Here is a 19,577-nt window from a genome sequence, read left to right as displayed (position 1 = left end):
ACAAACACACCTGCCTTAAAGTACATTGGAATGTCCCTTTGCATCTTGTTAAGGCCCATGGAGCAGCCTATGATCTGTCTGTGGGGAAGAAGCCAAGAATCACTGGCAGCATCCTCACCTACGAAAGTCGCTGGTTTTCATAGGTGAGGAGGCTGCCGGGCTGATCTGTCCCACTGCGTGCTTAGTGGACAACTTGACCCAGGAGGTAGCTCTGTTCATGTTCCACCTGCACCTACCCCTGTCTGCCAGCTAGGTAGTCAAAGGTCTTTCCTTCTTCTTCTGTAATAGAGACTTCGGCTCTACAGCAGAGTGCAGGCTTTCACTCCGCGTGAGCCAGCTGCTTTACAAATGGCAATTGCGTGCAGGGGCTGCATATAAACCACTGCCGTTCCTCCACACAGCTCACTGGGATTTAAAAAACAATTTTAAAAACACCTGAATTTTGATGGGATGTGGTGGGTTTGGTTTTTGGGGTTTTTTTGTGTGTGTTGGTTTTGATTTTTTTTTTCTTCCTAAAAAGGCAAACCAGATTAAAAGTAGTAAAAACATTTGCTTCTTTTTTGTATGGTCACACGAAAAACATCTGCTTCTTTTTTGTACAGTCACACATGCACTGGAGTTGGCTCATTTAGACACTGCATCTGAGCCAATTTAGATGTGACATCCGAGACAATTATACAACTCCCCTGAGTCTACAACAAAAAATCAAAGGCAAATATTTTTTTTTTCACACCATACCTAGTTTGCAGCTGATTTGAGCTCTATAGAAAGTGTAAGATAACACCCCGAATTGATACTCCTGAAATCAGAAGCAAAGTTTCAATTAATATCATCACAAAAGAAAAATAAAGAGAGAAAATTAACAGGTCTGACATCACAGCTAAATTTTAGCATTGCTCAAACCGGTGTCAATCAATAATAAAGCCATAGAGTTACTCTAAATTAATGCAGATGGAAACTGAAAGTAGACAAAACCCATACTGACTGTAATGAAATTGCTTATTGATAGTGCTTCACTTACTGTCCAAATAAAAGCGGAGTATATGACCAAATTGTTTTATACACATTCCTCTCCTTTTAATTACAGTGTGAGAGCAGCAATCGTTATCTCTTCTATCAACTTACTTAGATTTATAATATGGCTTGCTCCCCACACTTAAGACAATATAACCTTACACCAAGGCAATATTATAGTGCCACAGCCTGTATCCTAGCAACGGTTTAGGGCTTGCATTTGATGTCAAAATAATGGGTCCTGCTTAATCTCTTGGTTTTTTGAAGTAGGGGGTCAAACACTGAAATCTAGGAGTTGGGGGGGGGGGGGAAAATACTGAAGAGCATTCTAAAGGCACACCTATGGGGTACATGCCTATATACACAGGGTACATGGGCACACACTGATGCATATGGGTAAATAGACAACCACATGTGTACACAAAATAGATGGTCTAGGTTTTGTCTTAAAATTGCTTAGGCAGGAGTGAAAGCTGAGAAAAGGAATGATATATATCGCTTTCAAGATACCAGAGGCTTTTAACAATCCTCCTCCTGCTTTTATCAGTTCACTGTCTTCTGTAAGTTAACAAGGAAAAAACATCTGACTTATGGTCCCAGTTCTTCTTCATCTAAATTTGGTCCTATCAACATATTAAAAGAAAAAAAATATTCCTGTCTCTAACTTCTTGTGCCTTTCCCATTTCCTTTAAAAGATTTTGTTAAAACATACTGATTAAGTGATCTACCTCCTTGCGACACTCACCAAGCTGACACAGCTGAGACTTATCTGTATTTGACTATTTAAAATATTACTTGTGATGGAAAAATCCAAATGGCTTGGTTTGTAGCAGCACCAAGGATATATGGTGGTAACCAGCAATAGCAACCAAACAGAAGGATATTACCGCGTACCTCTGATTCAGTTCAGAGGCTGGAAAGTACTTTCAAAGAGGAGGATTCAAGTCTGGGTAGTTGTCAGAGAGCCATATATGTATGTCCGTGCGTGTATGTATACTACTTTTGCAAGAGAAAAGATGCAAGACTGAATCTGCAGTTGTAAAGGTTGAGGAAAAGCGAAAAACTGACAGCCACGCCATTATAATCTTCCCCACGTAATCCAATCCTCCTTTCTATATGCACAAGTTTGCAATTCTTATTTTTAATGCCCCTGGGAACACTGCGAGCCAGGTAGGGGATTGGAGCATCAACTGTCCTGCAAGCAACTGGTAAATAGGGCTTTGTTGAACCAGCAGGTTGCTAAACACGGCTGGTATTCAAACATGCCGGGTAAGCTCAGGGTTATTTGCTCTTCTTTGCCCCCAAGGCCTCGACAGAACAGAAGAAACAAAGATTGTTTCAAATTGTGTTTCGTCTTCTCTATGCCTCAGTTAAAAATACACAGGGAAAAAAAAAAAATAAAAAAAATAATCACTCTTTCCTCTTGAAAACTTGCGGTGAGCACACAAGCCAGCAGAAGGTTTTGTATGGCAGTGGCTGTCCGGCCAGCGGCTACGTTAACAAACCTTCAAACGCCCGCAGTACCACAGCTTTGCCTTCCCTCGGTGCACCCCACTAATCCAGCCCCTCGGGAAGAGCCAGATAAAACAGGCAGCCCATGGAGCGTGTCCCCAACGTCAACTAACCCCGGCTCCATGGGACCAGCTGAGCCAGAAGAAATCGGAGGAGCCGCACTTGGGTGCCTGGTACAAAGAGAGATCCACAGCGCAGGAAGAAAAACACTGCTCGCAGGAGAGCGATTCCTTTTTGTTATCCACAATATTTTACTTCTAGCTGCAAACCCGGAGCTTGAAAGGATCCTTGCTAGCTCTGTTTATTTATTTAAACCGATTCTTGCAGCCCTTCTTGTCTCTAAACAATACCGAGGTGAAGAGTTTACAGGAGCATGTTGTCCGGAATTCAACTGTTCGGCGAGCGCTTTGCTCCAGCTCTAACGAAAGCCAGCACCCAACCTGGGAGCCTTCCCCCTCTTTCTCTCTTTAAGGGAACTCTTCACCGCGTGGGTACCCGCACACGGCAATTCACCCCTCTCTGCAATTGTTGTGGCAGTCATTCTCTGACAGATATTATTATCCCCTGAAGACAGTGCGTGGACAAGCCTATCCCCTGCTAGGCTGTCCCAGTTTTATAAACTGCAAATCTGGTCAGCTTACTCTCCGGGAGGAAAGAAAAAAATAAAATAAAAAAATAAAAAATGTTTTTTAAAAAGGACAGCTGCCAGTACACTGCTGCATTAATGCAGCCCCAGCAGAGGGAAGGCACCGTCCCTCTTTTACTGCGGGTCCTTCCTTCCTCTTCAGTGACACCACCACCACCAGTGAGGCACCGGGAGCCCGGCCATGGGCTTTACTGGGCAACAAAACAGGGCTCAGCAGCAATTCTTACACAACTACCGCAGCAAATGGGAAGTAGGTTGGGAAGCAGAGTCGAGTCCCTGCATGTCGAAGCTTCCCTCCCAGCCAACGCTGTTGCTAAAAAGTGCTCTGAATTTAGGCAATGCTTCAGATTGTGCCAAGTGGCATTAAAGATGAGCGCAGCCTTGCACACCCACCTGAACCGAGCTCAGCCTAAGCACGAGCCTAAGTACTGTCTTGAATGGAAACTCAAAATAACGGAAGAGAGAGAGATGCAAAACAAAGTTTCAATTAAAGTATTTTTTCTTCTCCAGAGCTTTGTGATCCAACAGAGGTTGGCAGTAAACAAAAACCAAAAAACAATGCATTTTTCAACAGGAAGTGTGATCAAATCACCATTGTCGTATGACCATGGGACTTGCAGAAAAAAGCATTTGTGTGTGTGTGTGTTTTCAAAAGAAAAAGAATTTAAAAAACGCCCATCAAACCAAAACCACGTATCTTGCTTAGATACTGATTTTTAACATGGGAAAATTCCCTTCACAATTCCTGGCACTGGAGGCCAAATACTCTCCTTGATCCACGTGCAACAAAAGACTTGAGAATTGGGGAACTAAGCAGGTTTTCCACCCTGGTGTCATACAAGCTCATTTTACATTGCCATTAGACAGGCAAAATTAAAATGAGAGGCAGGTAAAGAGAAAACACAGCTAGTTTGTATAATACCGTGACACGAATATGACTGAAGTAATTAGTCCTTTTTTTTTTTTCTTTACTTCTTTATTAAAAATAAACCCAGCTAAACCTAAAGTAAAATAAATTTTATTGACCCTGCAACAAATCTATTCCGTATTTTATTGGTTAATTGCCATTAGCCAGACAAAGCACACTGAAGGGTTTCTCTTCCTTGGCTGCATGACCAAAACTCTGTACACAGGGCGAGAGTATTGAAGAGGCAGTGAAAACCGAAATCTTTAAAGAAGAAACAACAGAGCAGCAAACTACGGGAATTTCAGAAAACCTGTTTTTAAAAATCAGTCTCAGCTGAGTCACTGTGTGGTAGAAACTGTCATTTTGACACATGTCTGCATTTTACTTAGAACAAAGGGACAGAAGTCTCTAGTTGCTACCACACTACAAACAACAAGACTTCAACATCCTTAAAAAAAAATAAAAAAATCTCAGGCTACTGTCAGATGACCAGGTCGACGGACATTTCATTTCTTCCAGTTAACATTTACAGTTACAAAAATATAATTGTATGCTGCACTCATAGTCAGATCCCATGTCATCCTCCTTGATTTGCTTCTTTCCCAAAAATTTGTTCTGCTTTTCCAAATCAGCGTGCCACCATATAAAGCATACACCAACACCAGCGTACGGCCAGCACGGGACTTAGCAATTCACTGTACTGCGGCAGCTCATCAAGTACAATTCAAGCTCGTGTTTGCGGGTTAAGTGATTACAAAAGAGACGAGTAATATAAGTTTGCTTTTTAAGTCTTTGCTTGTAGTTTATGCTACACCAAGAAATTGTGAGTTTTCAGAGTATTAATTTCCTCTCTCGTTGTCATCTGAAGATAGCAGAGCACAGCCTCATTGGCATCCTTACCTATGACCTTGTGCTGACTTGGAATTTAAATGTCAAACCCAGAACACTGGTACCAAGTAACCTTCTAAAATTAAGTTGAACACTATTTCCAAAAAATATCGTTCAAGATCAATTTCAGCCCATCAACTAAATCAAAAGGGTTAGAATTTTGGTCAAATTCAGATCATTATTCAAATCGTCACCAGCTCCGCCTCTAAAAGTGTCTCTGATCCAACTGGCACTGCAAATATGAATGCACATCTTACTATCCTGGTCTTTCCCCTAAGGTTTTAGGCTCTTCTGCCTCTAATCATAGCTATAAAACATATGAGAAGTCCCTTTCCCATTACATTGCTGGTAAGACATTGGTAGTGAGAAGATATGCAAAAATGCCACAGAATGTTAAAAAAAAAAAAAAAAAAAAAGAAAAAAGTGTGGGTTTATTTCTTAGCTAAGAACATAGGTAACCATCAGTAAGCGGTAGACTGCTTAACTTCATTACACAGACATTTTTTATGTTTTGTTTGCGATTATTTGAAATGGATTATTGAAAGCGACAGTCATGCTGACATTACTCCCTGCTAACACACTCTTACTGCTGCTACTCATTATAAGCAAAAAGAGGGAAAAAAGCCTGTGATAGTAATTTGTGACCTTAGGGGAGTCCAGGTGCAAACAAACTTCATAAAAAATAACACGAATAATTTTTTTGCTAGTCTTTTCAAGGGAACACATCTGCGTTGCATCAGATACAGGTACCAGTCTATGAAACACTGGGTAACGGTGAGCAACGCAAATATTCATGACCATCTACTGCAATTCTTTCCATGGACTGCAAACTCCAGAATGCTAATTTCACTTGACATGCGGACGTATAACTTATCTGGTGGCGTTCATTTTAATATTTATATACAACTATCACATTTTGTAAATGCTTAACAATGCAAATACTCAGCATCTGCCATTCCAAGTGTTCTCTGTCAGTAGAAGGTTTTAAAAGGTTTTGATCTCAACATGCTGAACTGCTGAGCCTAGTAGTCTTGCATTTATGCCAGTGTAAATTAGCAGCAAGTCAATGGAGTTAAAATGGAGAAAAAAAAAAAAAAAAGGTGGAAAAGCAGAATTAGATTCTGATATTCACATTTTAATTATCGCAGATATTAGACTTGAAATGCACTGCAGCGAAGTCAAGTAAAAATGCTGTTGCTTGGTAAAATTAATATTTATAAAATAAACTGAATGTAGTTAAGATTACTAATGTTGACTTTGCTTCTTTAAACCGTAACATGAGTTGCTTGACCATTTGTAACAGCTTTTTGTTTTACTCTTTCTTGACATAGTGTAGCACTGAACTAAGTTGATATTTTTCACGTGTTTTCAAACAGGTTTCCAAAATTGTGAAAAGTAACTGAACACAGTTGTATGTAATGGCAATTTTTGGTTATTCATTTTAACTGAGACTCTGGAAAATATTTCCCTGAGAATAACTTATCCTTAAAGCACATCACTCAGCTTGGTTAACCTTAACACACATGCTTCGATTTGCCAAGTTCAAATATGAAGTATCAGCTGCTAAATAAGAGGCAAGCTCCTCTCGCTAGGGCAGATAAATAGCTCCTGAGGTGAACCTTTAGTAGAGCGATGGGCCAACTGGAGGGAGTTCGTCGTCTATTGGATCTAGGTTACCATTCATTAGGCATGTCTTGCTGCTTATCTGTGAACTCTCTGCAAGACAGGACTCCATTTAACATGTAGGCAGAACAACTAATTAGCAGCTTCCCATCCCCTCCCCGACTAATACAATTCCCTTCTAGTTGCTCCATAAAGAAGATTCAGTGGAACACCTCTGTGAAAGCAGTGGAATTCCAGGTAGTTATGGTGACGAATTTCATTGTGAATGAGGATCAATGTCCCATACTACTTTGAATAGTAATTTCTTAATTCTTATTCAAATCCGGCCAGCAAGATAATATAACTTGAACTGAATTGGCCATGTGATCCTGATGGCATCCCATTAATGGGCTGTTCACTTAATTTATGTAATTTTAAAAAATTAAATAGTCATATTTTAAATCCCTACTGCAGTCCTTCAGATTGAAAGTACATGTTTAAAAGTTATAGTATCTTTATAAATCAGTATGTCTGCACTTCTTAGTTTGTTGACTGAACTTTCCCAAAGTTTTAATTCATCTTCCCTCATCTCTCTCTCTCTCTCTCCTGCCTGTGGGAACATCGTGAAATCCCAGCATCAAGCTGTTTCATTCTCATATACTGGCCGTGTTATGTGCCACAGAAAAAAAAACAACACACGTTTGTAAATTCTTATTTGAGTTGGGAAATAAACCAAGGTTTTCTATTTGTACAGAGAGAGCATAAAAATCCAGTTATAGGGACACTTTCCCTGATGGTCAAAAGCCTGTCTGTAAGCAAAACGAACACAAAGGTAGTTATTAATAACAAAAGCTTTCGGGTCTAATTCTGCAAGATGCTGAGCCTCCTCCTCCAAGCCAACAGGAACCCAAGGTACTCGGCACCTCCTATACAATATTCGGCAACTGTGGCCGAAAAGGCTCATTGCAGGTACCCCATCGTGTCCCAGGAGTGCAGTTGCCCCAGGAAGGACCAGCCAGGAGAGGGCATGCCACTGGGCAAAGAAACGCTCTGTTGATCTAGGGCTATTTATAAAGCTTGCACTAAACATTTAGAGCCAAGCCCTAACTTGGCTAGATGTCAAGGACCACACTGAAAAAAAACCTATACCCTCATTAAGAAAATGCACGAAGCACCAATTTCTATTTTTGGTCGCAGTTGTAAGCATCGCCAGGGTTACAGCTGCTTTATTGTGGTTTCTCAAGAATTTCCTTGATAAAAAAGGACAACAGAATTAGCTGAGCCTTTTGGAAATAGTCACACAGTCCAGCTGTAAAACAATGTCAAGTAGCTGGCAAAAAACCAAAACAAAACCCCGTAAAACAAGAGTAGCTACATGTCTACCAGCAGTGGCACATTTGCCCTCTAAGTTCTTTATTTGGAACTGGGAGAGGGAGGGGGTGGGAAAGAGGGGCTTGAAATCTCATAAAGCCGCTGCCCAAAGTGGTACAGAAACCTTTTTGGTGGTGGGCTTGTCACAATAACCTGCTGGAGAAAACACTCTCTTTTAGTGAGACCTACGGGTGCTGTGTGTATAGACGTGCTACGTGCACATACAGATAAGGGAGGCTGAAGGAAAGAGTTCGGTGTTCTTTTCTTTCAGAGGTAAAGGCATTAGTGAACAGTGAATTAGGAGCAAGAACTGAAAAACAAAGTAATGAAATCTCCAAAGTAATTAGTCTTTCTTATTTTATGCCAAAAGAGTTACAGCCTGGGTCACTTGCTGGGAGAAGGCAGTCAAGATACAGGACTTTGAGTCAAGAGGACTGGATTTATCAAAGACTTGGGCAAGCAGCGCTGGGCTTTCCCTAAAAGATGCCCACCGACTCCTCCAACTTCTGCAGGAATCAAAGATGATCAATGGTTTGTCCCTGCTGGAAAGATGAAGATAAACTTGTGTGTATGTACGGGTACATGTCTTTAAACAGGGAAGGATCGTCCATGCATTATTATATACCTGGAGTTTTAGAACATTAAAACAAATTATTACTGTAAAGGCAATGAAATATCCTGACAAGGACATTATATCACATTGCATATTAATTTCAGTGTTTGTGTTTTTATACTATTCTTCCTGCATTTTTTGATTAGGAAAGAGAAGTTTCCTGCCCCTCCCTCAATTTAAATTTGGAAATGCAGACAAACATGCTGGACAGCCAGAGAAGCTGGCTACCTGGGAAAGTTACAAAGAGCAACAGTTATTTCTCATTACCTATCTTTGTAGGCAAAACTCACAAAAGAAGCAGAAGAAAACTTTTGTGGCTAATAGAGGAAGTGAAATAAGGTAGCTCACCATGGACTGTGTACTAATCCTGCTCATCGGGAGCCAGTATCTGTTTAACTTCAGATGTGAAGTTAAGTTTCCACGTAAAAATTTAATACTCCTTCACAGGGAGTATTCTCTCATACATCAGTACTCTTCATAGATATGCTAAAACAGATTACCGTTGTATATAAGCGCAACTATCAACTCCAGAATTATTTCACCTGGGACCTTTCCCATCCCTGCCCGCTTGACTCCCCTATAAGGTGTCAGTTGTTAGACTGAACACCATGAGTGGTAGGAAACACCTTTAGCTGTAGAGCGAGGGACACAATCAAGACCAAACTAGCTTAGCTACTATGCCCCTGGCAGTGTAAGTGCTGAATAATAAAAGTCTTCTCTTAGACCAAGTAGTAACCTAATATCTGTATTTTTTAAAAAAAAAAAAAAAAAAAAAAAATACCCCACAGAAACAGTGGATTCATTTGTCATATACAAGTAGAGAAAACAGGGCACTCGGCTGGAACCCAGAAGACAAGAATTACAGGTAATATTTTCAAAATTGTCTAACATCTAGATAATTAAATTAACTCAGGCATAGCTCACTCAACATCATGGTGCCTGGATTTCTTTTAAACATGAGTTCAAGGTCAATTTTGAGCAATACCTAAAAATCTTTAGCATCCCATATTTTAAGAACCAAAATCCCATTTGGGAGATGATGATGAACATCTCTGAACACCAACAAGGCCAAAGTTAGGCAGGTAAGTGCATTTGTTCTATAGCCTGTACTAACAGTGGTGGAAGAGGACCGTTTGAAGCACACACTGGGTTTGCCTCCTGGAGGGGCCTACTTCAACACATAACCTGCGCGGGGAGGCTGGAATACTCACCCCACAAATCTCTGCTTTTTTTCATAACTACACTTTTGAGAGAGACTCTCTGAGAGAAACCAAATCCTTAGGAGCCAAGTTCCCCAGCAGCAACGCACTTCAGAAAAATTTCTTGGCTGTCACTGATTTTTTGTGTTTGTCAAACCATGTTCTTCTGCATATCCAATGCTCTGCCTGTTGGTCTCATCTTTTCTTTTTAGATTGTAAATCCTCCTAGCCTGAAGATCACGTGTAAACTGTTCACCTCTTCCCTTGCAGAAGTCAGCATGTGCTTGCCCATCTCAACTCAACAATTAGCACTCAGTGAATTGGCTTGGGATAAGAATGCGATAGCACACCAGGGTCTGTCATTGTCACAGAGCTCTGTGTGCTGCTGCCTGAGTGTTTTAATTTTCCTCAGTTAAGTGTAGTATTTGTACAGATACAAGCATATACGGGGGATCACATCTATCTTTGGATTCTGCAGAAATGTTCTTCACCGAGTTCCTAGTAGCCAAATTAACTCTTTCCCCAGAAAGAATATGCAGCATCCCAAACACCGAGTGAGTGAATGGAAAGCCAGAAATAGAGCCCTGAAGATCAATAGATTTGACTGAGAAAGCGTTTGCATTCTCAGGGGTAGAGATCATTGTGTTTCTAAGTGGATCAGAGATATGATCCTTGGCCGCTGTGAATGGAATGGAAACTGGATGCCATCAGCGGGAGATACGAGTGCTGATGCGGTGAGGTAATGTGGTAAGGAATAGCAGAGTGGAAGGAATGCAGTGCCACTGCCCTGAGGAATCTTAAAATTAGCTCAATCTGGTATTCAAATGCTGGGTGAGGGGGAAAAAAGGAAAAGAAGACAGAAGCACAGCAATTTTTACATGAGAATCATTTCAAAAAAGGAGGAAAGGTGTCACTCATCATTTCTCTGGGCAATCAGCTTCAGTTACATGTAGTATTTAGAGTCTGCGCTCCATGTATGAATATAACAAGTAGGTGACTGCCAACCTCTTGCCCTCTTGGAGGTCAAAATACCAGCTCCTCACACTGAGACATCTCCAGCGGGGACGGCACGCGTGGGCCAGACAGCCTGGGAGGTCGAACTGGGATGTCTGACCATTGTGCCCAGGAACCACCGCACATAGAAGGCCACCACGCATGGGGCATGCCACCACGCATGAGGCATTCCTCGTGAGCCATCTCTTTTGAAGAGTAGCTGACTGCACTATCAATCAAGACCCATGAGGCATCTCGCAACTGGCAACTTGCTACAAACCTGCCACTGACCTTGCCAGAGCCACAGCCCTGGGAAGGAAAGGTAGAGCTGAAAAATGATGGGTTATTTCCGCTGAAACACAAACTAAATTCAATCTCAAATGGATGATACTTTTACAAGTAAATCTCAAAAGAAAGGTTAAGTTTCTCTGGTAGCTTCTGTATAGGTAATATCAGGAGCAGTGCCTGCTTTGAATGATGTCAGTGGTAAGTCTTGCTTTTGTCTCTGATGAGAGTGGGGTTAGCCTGAAAATTAATATAATGAGTCTATCCGAGATGCAGCTTTTTTTATGGGGTTCTTACAGCATTGATTGTCTTCTTTCTAAAGTCAAGATGCTACTGCTTGGTTTATTCAGAGAAGGTAGTTGCCTTTTCTTTCTTCCACATGAAAGATAATACAGCTGTGATACACAATGGTTATTAACCTTTCACAATAATTTGTATTACTGTCAGGAACGCAGAGGATAAAGCATAACTCCAAGCCTACCTCAGGGTTACATTTCATGGGCTAGAGGCAGGAACTGTGAATAAAATATTCACGTTGCTGCCTTTATTTTGAAACTGTGTACTATAATGCTTGTAATTATGACTACCCTAATTTTCTCCTATTCAAAATTACAGGGTATTCCTTACCCCTTCTGCAATTTCAAAGTACCATGGCCATAGGACAGTCAGAACCTGCTGGTAGGCAATCAAACTCCTAAGAGAAGTAAACGCACACACCACAGCTGCTTCCCTGTCACCTGCCATCCCGGCAAAGAAGTTAAGGACTGGAAGTCCAAGTGAAGATGGGATCCAACCGGAGAGCCAACTTGCAGATTTTACTGTTGATAGTTACTTGTTACCTATTCCAAGCTCTAACCATGGATACTGAGTTGTGTTTTACACCCTTACAAGCCTTATATTAACATCTCCATTAAAAAAAAAGGGGGGGGGGTGGGGAGAAGAGAGAAAAGGGAAAATAAAACCTTATTAGGCACAATTCTCAGTGAGCGATATCTGTTTGGCACAGAGCAGACTGGGTCATGTCAAGGAGATGGGGATGCACCATCCTTACGCCAACCCCAAATACTCTGTATCAGCACTTCTAAATTTTGCTGCTGTTCTACCAACTGCAGGCCTTGGGCAAGCAGAAAAGGCAGAAGTAAAACAAAGCTCTGTCACGTCATCTCCCTGCATCACACACCCCTCAGCAGAAGCACAGAGCCAGAGGTGCAGGTCGAGAATTAAATCAAATAAAAAGGAGAAAAATTCTCATTGCTGCTCCCAAAGGAGCTTCTCTTTCATAGGGGAAAAACCTTGCCAGGACTTCGCAATCAGATGATAGCACCCCCTGCATTGTTCGAGCACTGTCAAGGGGCATTATACTCAGAAGATAATCCGGCCCTTGAACTCCCCAGGTACTGGTTTTAAATACCTCTGATGGGATCCAACTGTATCCTCTCCGGGTATGCCTCAAACATCTAGCATCACATTTGCTCATGTCTACAAAAACGCTAGCTAGGAAGAAAGAGATAATGAAGAATGATTTTAGTCTTTTATTTGAGCAAAAGCTAAACATATGGATCCTGGCACCAAAAGTATGGAATCTGTGATAAAACATACGGATATCCATATGGAAAAAAAAAAAAAAAAAGCTTCTTGGCCAGAAATTCTGTTTTGCATTTTTATCCCGTATGCACGGTGCACCCCGTTCTCTCTGCAGTGCAACGCTGCCTGCCAATGGATTAGGATGTTATAAATTCACATGCAAATTTCACAAAATGCTCTACTGTTATCAACTTTATTAGATTTACGAATACAGTCCCGCTTATATTTTTTTATTCTCTTAATCCCTTTCATCACTTAATAGCTCAGAAAGTAATGGATTTCGGTAAAAAGGAGAGGCTTATTACAATCAATCCTGTTGCTCTATCTCTGCTCGACGCTCGACTAATGAAACTTATTTTTCTTCAGGACCTCTACAGGAAATCCTTTCCTACAGAAAAAAAATAATGTTTAATATGCTGCTGACTTGTAATACTGCAACTGTATTATTCATCTCCTTTGGGTGTCCATCCAGAGGTTTGTAAGAGCTATTAATCGTACTTTATTCACCAAATTCTAGCCTGTAGTTAAACATGAAGCTACTGAAGCTTATTTAATACGATATGCCAACTTACGGTTCAAACGACTGAGGCCCTCACAGTAACTTTCAACTCTGAAAACTCAAAGATTGATTTTCTTTTTAAGTAGTGAGGGTAACAAGGCCAGAAAGGGCATCTTTATCATAAGGTTTATATCTTAAATAGTCCCGCTGCTGAGGATCACAAAGTCTCTGTCACCCAAGTCAGCCTTCTCTAAGATCTTATTTAAAGCATGCCACCTTCTTAAGGGTTTTTTAAAACTTTCTTAAGCCCCTTCCTGTGACATTATTTGAGTGAAGAGGCAAAGAAGAAACATAGAAAACACCCTCATTCTTGGTTTTTAAATTTATTTTATTATTGATGTAAATATTTATTTGCTGATTTGTTTTGCTTCTGACCAGGACTGGAAATAGAAGTATCATGAGGAAAGTTAAAAATATCGCAGGCATCTTTCTGAGAAAGAGGAGATGCCGGATGTATCCTGGGAACAAGAAGCAAAATTCTATTTCCATTTTCCAACTGAATAAAGTCTGCTGTACAATATGGTTTTAGCCTTGTCTAAAGTCAGTTGACAACAACACAAGATTTTCTACACTTCTGCCTATGCTCCGAGGCCAATTCCAGAACCATCCATGAAGGCCACACGACATCACCAGTCGTGCAATACTTAATCAGGAGGCAGTCCTTCCTGACCCAAACTGGTTATTTGTGTTCTTAAACACAGGAACGACTTCTCCACCTTTCTGATCATAATTAGTACAGTTACTAAAATGTTAAATACAGTTAAATCCTTTATTTATTATTTTTAATTACATGAGTAAAAGATGCTTTTTGTTACTACAGATCAAAGAAGGGGAATTAGGAAGGCCATGACTACTGTAAAGCTTGATCTTACAAATATCTCACATGGTTAATTTTACTCACATGAGCAGCCTGCTTGCATGAATAAAGTTACTCACGGGAAGAATTGTTTGCAAGACTGAGCCCTAAATCCATTAAATTAATGGTGAAAATATATAATTGATGAACAAGTGAATTAGGATTCTGCTCAAAAGTAGGTAGAAAAGGATTATCACTGGGGCAAGCTCTCTCTCCAGTGGCTGTTCCTGATTGATAGATTTGTATAAGGCTGAGTTTCTGATTAGTTTTGAGATATGAAAGCTTCAAAATGTAGGAGTAAAAAAAAAAAAAAAAAAAAAAAAAAAAAAAGACTTTCTGAAAATGAAATGCAATACCCAATTCAATTAAAAGAAAATGCTATGATCTGGAATTGAACCAAGACTTTGGGATAATGTTATTTATTCTATGCCAAGTTTAGTAGATGTTTTCCAAAATGCCAGTTTACTTGGGTTTTATGGAAAAATTGACCTTTTCACCCAGAACAGAGGCTGCTAATTTCATTAAAGTTGTTAGAGATTTTCTCAGAGTCCATCCATGCCAATTCTAGTATTTCATTTCCCAATTTTCATCTATATTCCGCTTGCATGGAAGTGGCCTGACAAAGCTATAACCATGGCGTTATGTTTCCTGCTCTTGCCTTACCCACTGCCAGCGTATTTCATTATTCGGACTCCGAGAACATTGTGGGGGCATGGAAAAGCAATTGCTGCCCATCCAGAGCAGCCCACTCCCTGATGGCCAGCGGCCGTAAGCCCCTGGGTCAGGTAATCTGCACCGCGAGCATCCCAGAAGAGCCTGAATCAACTCGACTGACAGAAGATGAGCCAAGCCTGTCAATTCATACGGCAGCTTGAGCTCATCATCTGTATTTACATAGTTCCCCAATCAAACTCCTGCGCTCTGTAAACTATGTTTATTACCCTTCGTACAGGCTGATACAGTTTCACGGTTTGCTATCCTTACTGTAGGAGCAGCCAGAGATCTACGCTTGGTAGCTATTTTCTCTCTTAATTCTCTCTTTTAAGAAGGAGGGAGCAGTTATTACTTGCCAAACCAGCACATGTTCACAGAGAGAGTGCGGTCAAGTGGTCAGGAGCAGAGCTGATGTTAATTAGCAATGAAATGAGGAATGAACCAGCATTAGCCCTGAGACTAATCAATGGGAAAATCACTCCAAGCAGGCAGCTTAATGAAGTACTATACAGCTGTTTATTTTTAGTCTATTTTAGCCTGACAACAAAATCCAGATTAATTTAAATAATAAAAAAAAAAGTCTTTCTAAAACATATTTCCTTGTAGAGCCTTGCTATAGCTCTGATTTGTTTGGCTTTTTTATTGCATTTGTCTATACCTTTCCCTGGCAATTAAAGGCCCAGACAGAAAAATTAAGGCAGGTCAAAAAAGCATGTACCTATCAGTGGCACGTGTTTGTCATTAGCCATAACCTGCCACCTCGCAGGCGGTCCATTCAGGGCCCTTCACAGCACTTAACTCCCTGCCCCTCCACAGCGACAGCGGCTTGAAGGCAGAGCATCCTGGTCCCCAACCTGCTCCCGCCATCCCTGTGTCGGGGATGGGCTGGCAGTGGGAAGGACAAGCCCCGTGGCACAATTTGGACGAGGCAGCCTCAGTTCCCCTTGCCATCACAGAGCTCCTCCAGGACCCTGGATGAGGACACCAGAGCATGAGTGCCTAAGGACGCTGGAAAAATCTGGGCTTTGCTCTCAGCACGATGCGATTCCTCACACGCAAAACAGATGCAATAGCACTTTCCAAACATTTGCATTGGATGATTGCGAGTGAATCAGACCCTACCTGCCAAATAAGTCCCTAACCAGGACATCTGAGGACAACGGCCAAGTGGCCACTCTGCCAGCTCTTCTTATGGGCATCCCCATACTGCACACCACATGGGATGCTCTCAGGGGATCCCACCAGCCTCCTCCCACCCTCTTACTGCACGTCCCATTCTCAGCCCCTCCAAGCCATGGGCACTGTCTATCCCTGCCATTTTATCGTTGCACAAAGTCCTGCCTGGCACTCTTGGCAGAAGGTCAGGAGGAAGAGGAGAGCCCCGAGGTGGGCAGCCTCCCTGCCAGAGACCCCAGGGCAGGACGCCTTCCTGTGCCCAGCGGGGTCCCCCCAAGCATCTCCCTTCCATCTTGGTCCCATTCCAGGCCCTTCCTCCACACAAACCCCAGCATTTTCTAACAAAGGAGGATATAACACACTTTGGACATGGTGAAGGTAAATGCTGCCAGTAGTGGAGACTGGGGAAGAAGTTTGGGGTCTGAAGCCTTGCCCCCACAACACTGCACCAGAAGACAGCACCATGATATAATCTTGATTTAACTAAAATAACATCAGTTTAAAATACTGCAACACTGAAAAGCAAAAAAATTTGAGGCTTTGCTTACTTTCTGCCTCTTGAAGACTCCAAATTCACTTTTCAGTGCTTTCCCACACAACAAGAGGACAGAAAATGGCATTTACATGACAGGAAAATTAGTTACAGTTTTGACTTGACATTAAAAGCAGGAGTTCTAACGCCAACAGTAACAAGTTGGAGACGCAGGAGCAGGGCAACCCTCCTTGTCCACAGTCCTCACCCGCCACAGTAGAAACAGACAAAGGTAAAAGGTCAATTGAAACCTGCTTTTATAGGATTTTTTTTTTTTTAAACTGAGTGTATTATACAATTCATTGTTTGTTTGATCAAAGTCCTCTCGTATGCTAACAGAGGCGTGATTTGGGGAGAGGAGTTTCTTAATCTTTCCAAATATAATCAATACGCCACCTACGAAACTGTGTCAAAGAAAAAAAAAAAGGGAGGGGGGGAAACGAAGACAGCCTCATGCAGGTACATTCTCTGAACTAAATGTACATACATGTCTTTAGGGATTTTCCTTGTCTGCCTGTATGTTGCAGTAAGCATCGTTCTGTGATTCTTTAAGCGAGTGCTGCTACCCCGTATCCAGCAGGAGCAGCACAAACCACGCGGACCGCTCTTCCCCAGGAAAAGAAGAAATCTTTAAACTGATATTATCAGCCCCTCTGCGACAGAGACAATTGCTAAGTCAAATTCACCTCCTGAAGATGGAGACATTACAGTAAATGTATTCATTAGATCTCGAGTGACAAGCCTTAATTAAAATGTACTGTGTTTGCAAAACGGGAACCAAAACTGAAGACACTCAAGTACAGTAAATATATCTTTTGCACTGAGCAGAGGAAGACAGACACTAGCTTCCATTTAACACTCAAGAAAATACTCAAAAATGAATACTGTAGCTATATTTCAATAACATACATTGTTAGACACCTTTCAACACAGCATGACACGGGGAGCAGACATACTGTAGTATAAATTCAGACAGACACGTCTGCATTCTTAAACGCAAATTAAGTTTCTTAAAGACTCTATTGTATGTGTAAAAAGCAAGCTTTACCAGTTTTTCTTCTTTAGTCATTAAATCTCCAATCCACTGAAATAAATATTGCTAATGCTTTTCACTTCAATAACTCCATTCATGCAAAGATCACAACATTTCACAAGCTTCAGTTAAATAAAGTGCCTTGTGGGAGAGGCAATGGATATAAAAGAACTGACCGACTATTAGGAGGTCGAGCTGGAAGATCATACCTGTTCAACAGTACACAGCTGTACTATAAATTTCTCAGGCTTAGCACACACCAACGAAAAAGCTCTCTTTTTAAGTAAAGCAGACGTGAAAATTTAAGTCTTGCTACAAAAACATGACCTGATTCAAAGGATCTACTGCGCTTGCAGTTGATTTCAACTTGTTTATGATCACTTGCAAAGGAAGCGAGGGGGATTATCAAAGCCAGCCAAAGGTATCTACTTGCAAGACTTGATTCCATCCAACCGTAAAGTTTGATTTTCAGAGGCCTGCCCCCCCCCCTTTTTTTTTTTTGGGAGAGAGACACTATGAAACAATTATTTGTTAAAAAGTGCAGACCTGAAAAACAACATCGCCAGCCAGGTAATCCCCTTTATAGGCCGATTTGGTGGCTAAGGGAAAGCTAAACAAAGGCACAATGCTGTGCAACCACAACAGCTGGGTTGGAAATTGCTGCAGATTGTTAGGAGGAGCTGCAAACTAGAGATAGGCAATGAAAAGGTTAGAAATGATAGTTTAAAAAAAAAAAAAAAAAGACAAATTACTCCAAAGACCATATTCTTTAAATCGTTGAAGCAAAACATGTTTATTTGATTTGTTTGTATGCCTATTACAAAAATGCTACTTTGGGATTCTAGGAACCCAGTCTGTCAATTTTTCAGCTTCTGCACTTTCATGGTTGCTTAGAGCTGTTTAATGCAAATACACTTCCAATAAGAGATTTCATGCCCCTAAATTACACCCAGTTAAGGGCGAATGAAAATGTAAGGTAAATAACTATAATCAGCCATATTATCTTTCTCTTGGCACCTCTCACTTTACAGGCATATTTAAAGGCATCTCTGGGGTCCTATCCTTTTTAACAAGCGGCAGCGTATTTCCTGGAATATTACTTATGATGCTATGCTGTGAACATTACACAGGTTAAAATGTTACCTAGAGACCTAGAAAGAATTGCATCTGTTGCAGAGCCACGCTTGTTGCCATGTTTAGGAACCTCGGAAAAGATGAAAGAAAATTTTCAACTATGGGATGAAAAAGAGACTAAGACTGCTTAAGTCAAGCTTTCACATCCGATGCTGTTGATCAATGCTGTTGGGGTGTAGCAATTCAAGGCAAGAAAAATGAGACTACATGCTTCTGGTATTCACTGAGGATGCTCTGGAAAGCACTCAGGATACCAGTTTAAAAAAAAAAAAAGTACAGGAACTTAAAAATGTTTCACCTCCACTGTTATTTTTAAGCTAATAAAACCGTACTTGAGACAGAAAGGTGATATGAGCATAGCTGTTCACAGCCTCACAGTCCCTTGCTGTCTCCATGAAAAAGTATAAAATGATAAGCAATAATCAAGGAGTAACTAATTACTCACTTGGCAAAGAAAATACAGAAGAACGGGAATCTTCAGAAGGAAATATATCCCTGAAGTCCTTCAAAACACATTTGGATTATTCTGAGCAATCTCGAGCTTGCAGTTGGGCAGGTTTTTTGCTTTGTTTTACAGGAAGATGACTTTAGACTTGTACAAATAAATATTCTTCTGCTTCAACTAAAAATGACCTAGCACTGAGTTAAACCAAAGGAACTCCGTAAGATAACAAACTCCTTCAAACTCAGATCAGTTTAGCTTGTGTCTCACAAACATCCAAATTGCTGCCATACCTCTGTTTACCAGCTTTTTATTATCCAAGCTATTTCTATGTCATTAGTTTGCAGATCTACTTATGCTGAGGTTCTGTTTTCTCCTAGGAAGCAGCTTCTCCACAAATCAAATTTTGTGCCGTCATTTGTCTTTTGTAAAGCAGCCCCCAAAGTTCTCAACCAATTTATCCCTCCGTCCAGCACCAGCACAAGGTCTCACTTGACAATTTAAAGTGATCCTTTCT

General features: G+C 41.0%; 1 protein-coding gene across 28 annotated transcripts in view; it reads right to left on the bottom strand.

Annotated features, from left to right (window-relative positions):
* ESRRG (estrogen related receptor gamma) overlaps window positions 1-19,577 on the bottom strand; it is a 407,888-nt gene that overhangs the window by 257,205 nt on the left and 131,106 nt on the right. For 2 of the 28 annotated variants that reach the window (XM_054194180.1, XM_054194191.1), the window contains exon 1: window positions 739-19,572. The exons of the other annotated variants lie outside the window; for them this stretch is intronic. The gene's annotated coding sequence lies outside the window, so the exon portion shown is untranslated. Of the gene's footprint in view, window positions 1-738; window positions 19,573-19,577 lie in introns of those variants that run through there. 28 annotated transcript variants of the gene reach the window in all.

The sequence above is a fragment of the Rissa tridactyla genome, chromosome 3 (assembly GCF_028500815.1).
Source record: "Rissa tridactyla isolate bRisTri1 chromosome 3, bRisTri1.patW.cur.20221130, whole genome shotgun sequence".
Taxonomy (NCBI): Eukaryota; Metazoa; Chordata; class Aves; order Charadriiformes; family Laridae; genus Rissa; species Rissa tridactyla.
The sequence above is the reverse complement of the archived record's forward strand: the minus strand, read 5'-3'. Positions and strand labels throughout refer to the sequence as shown.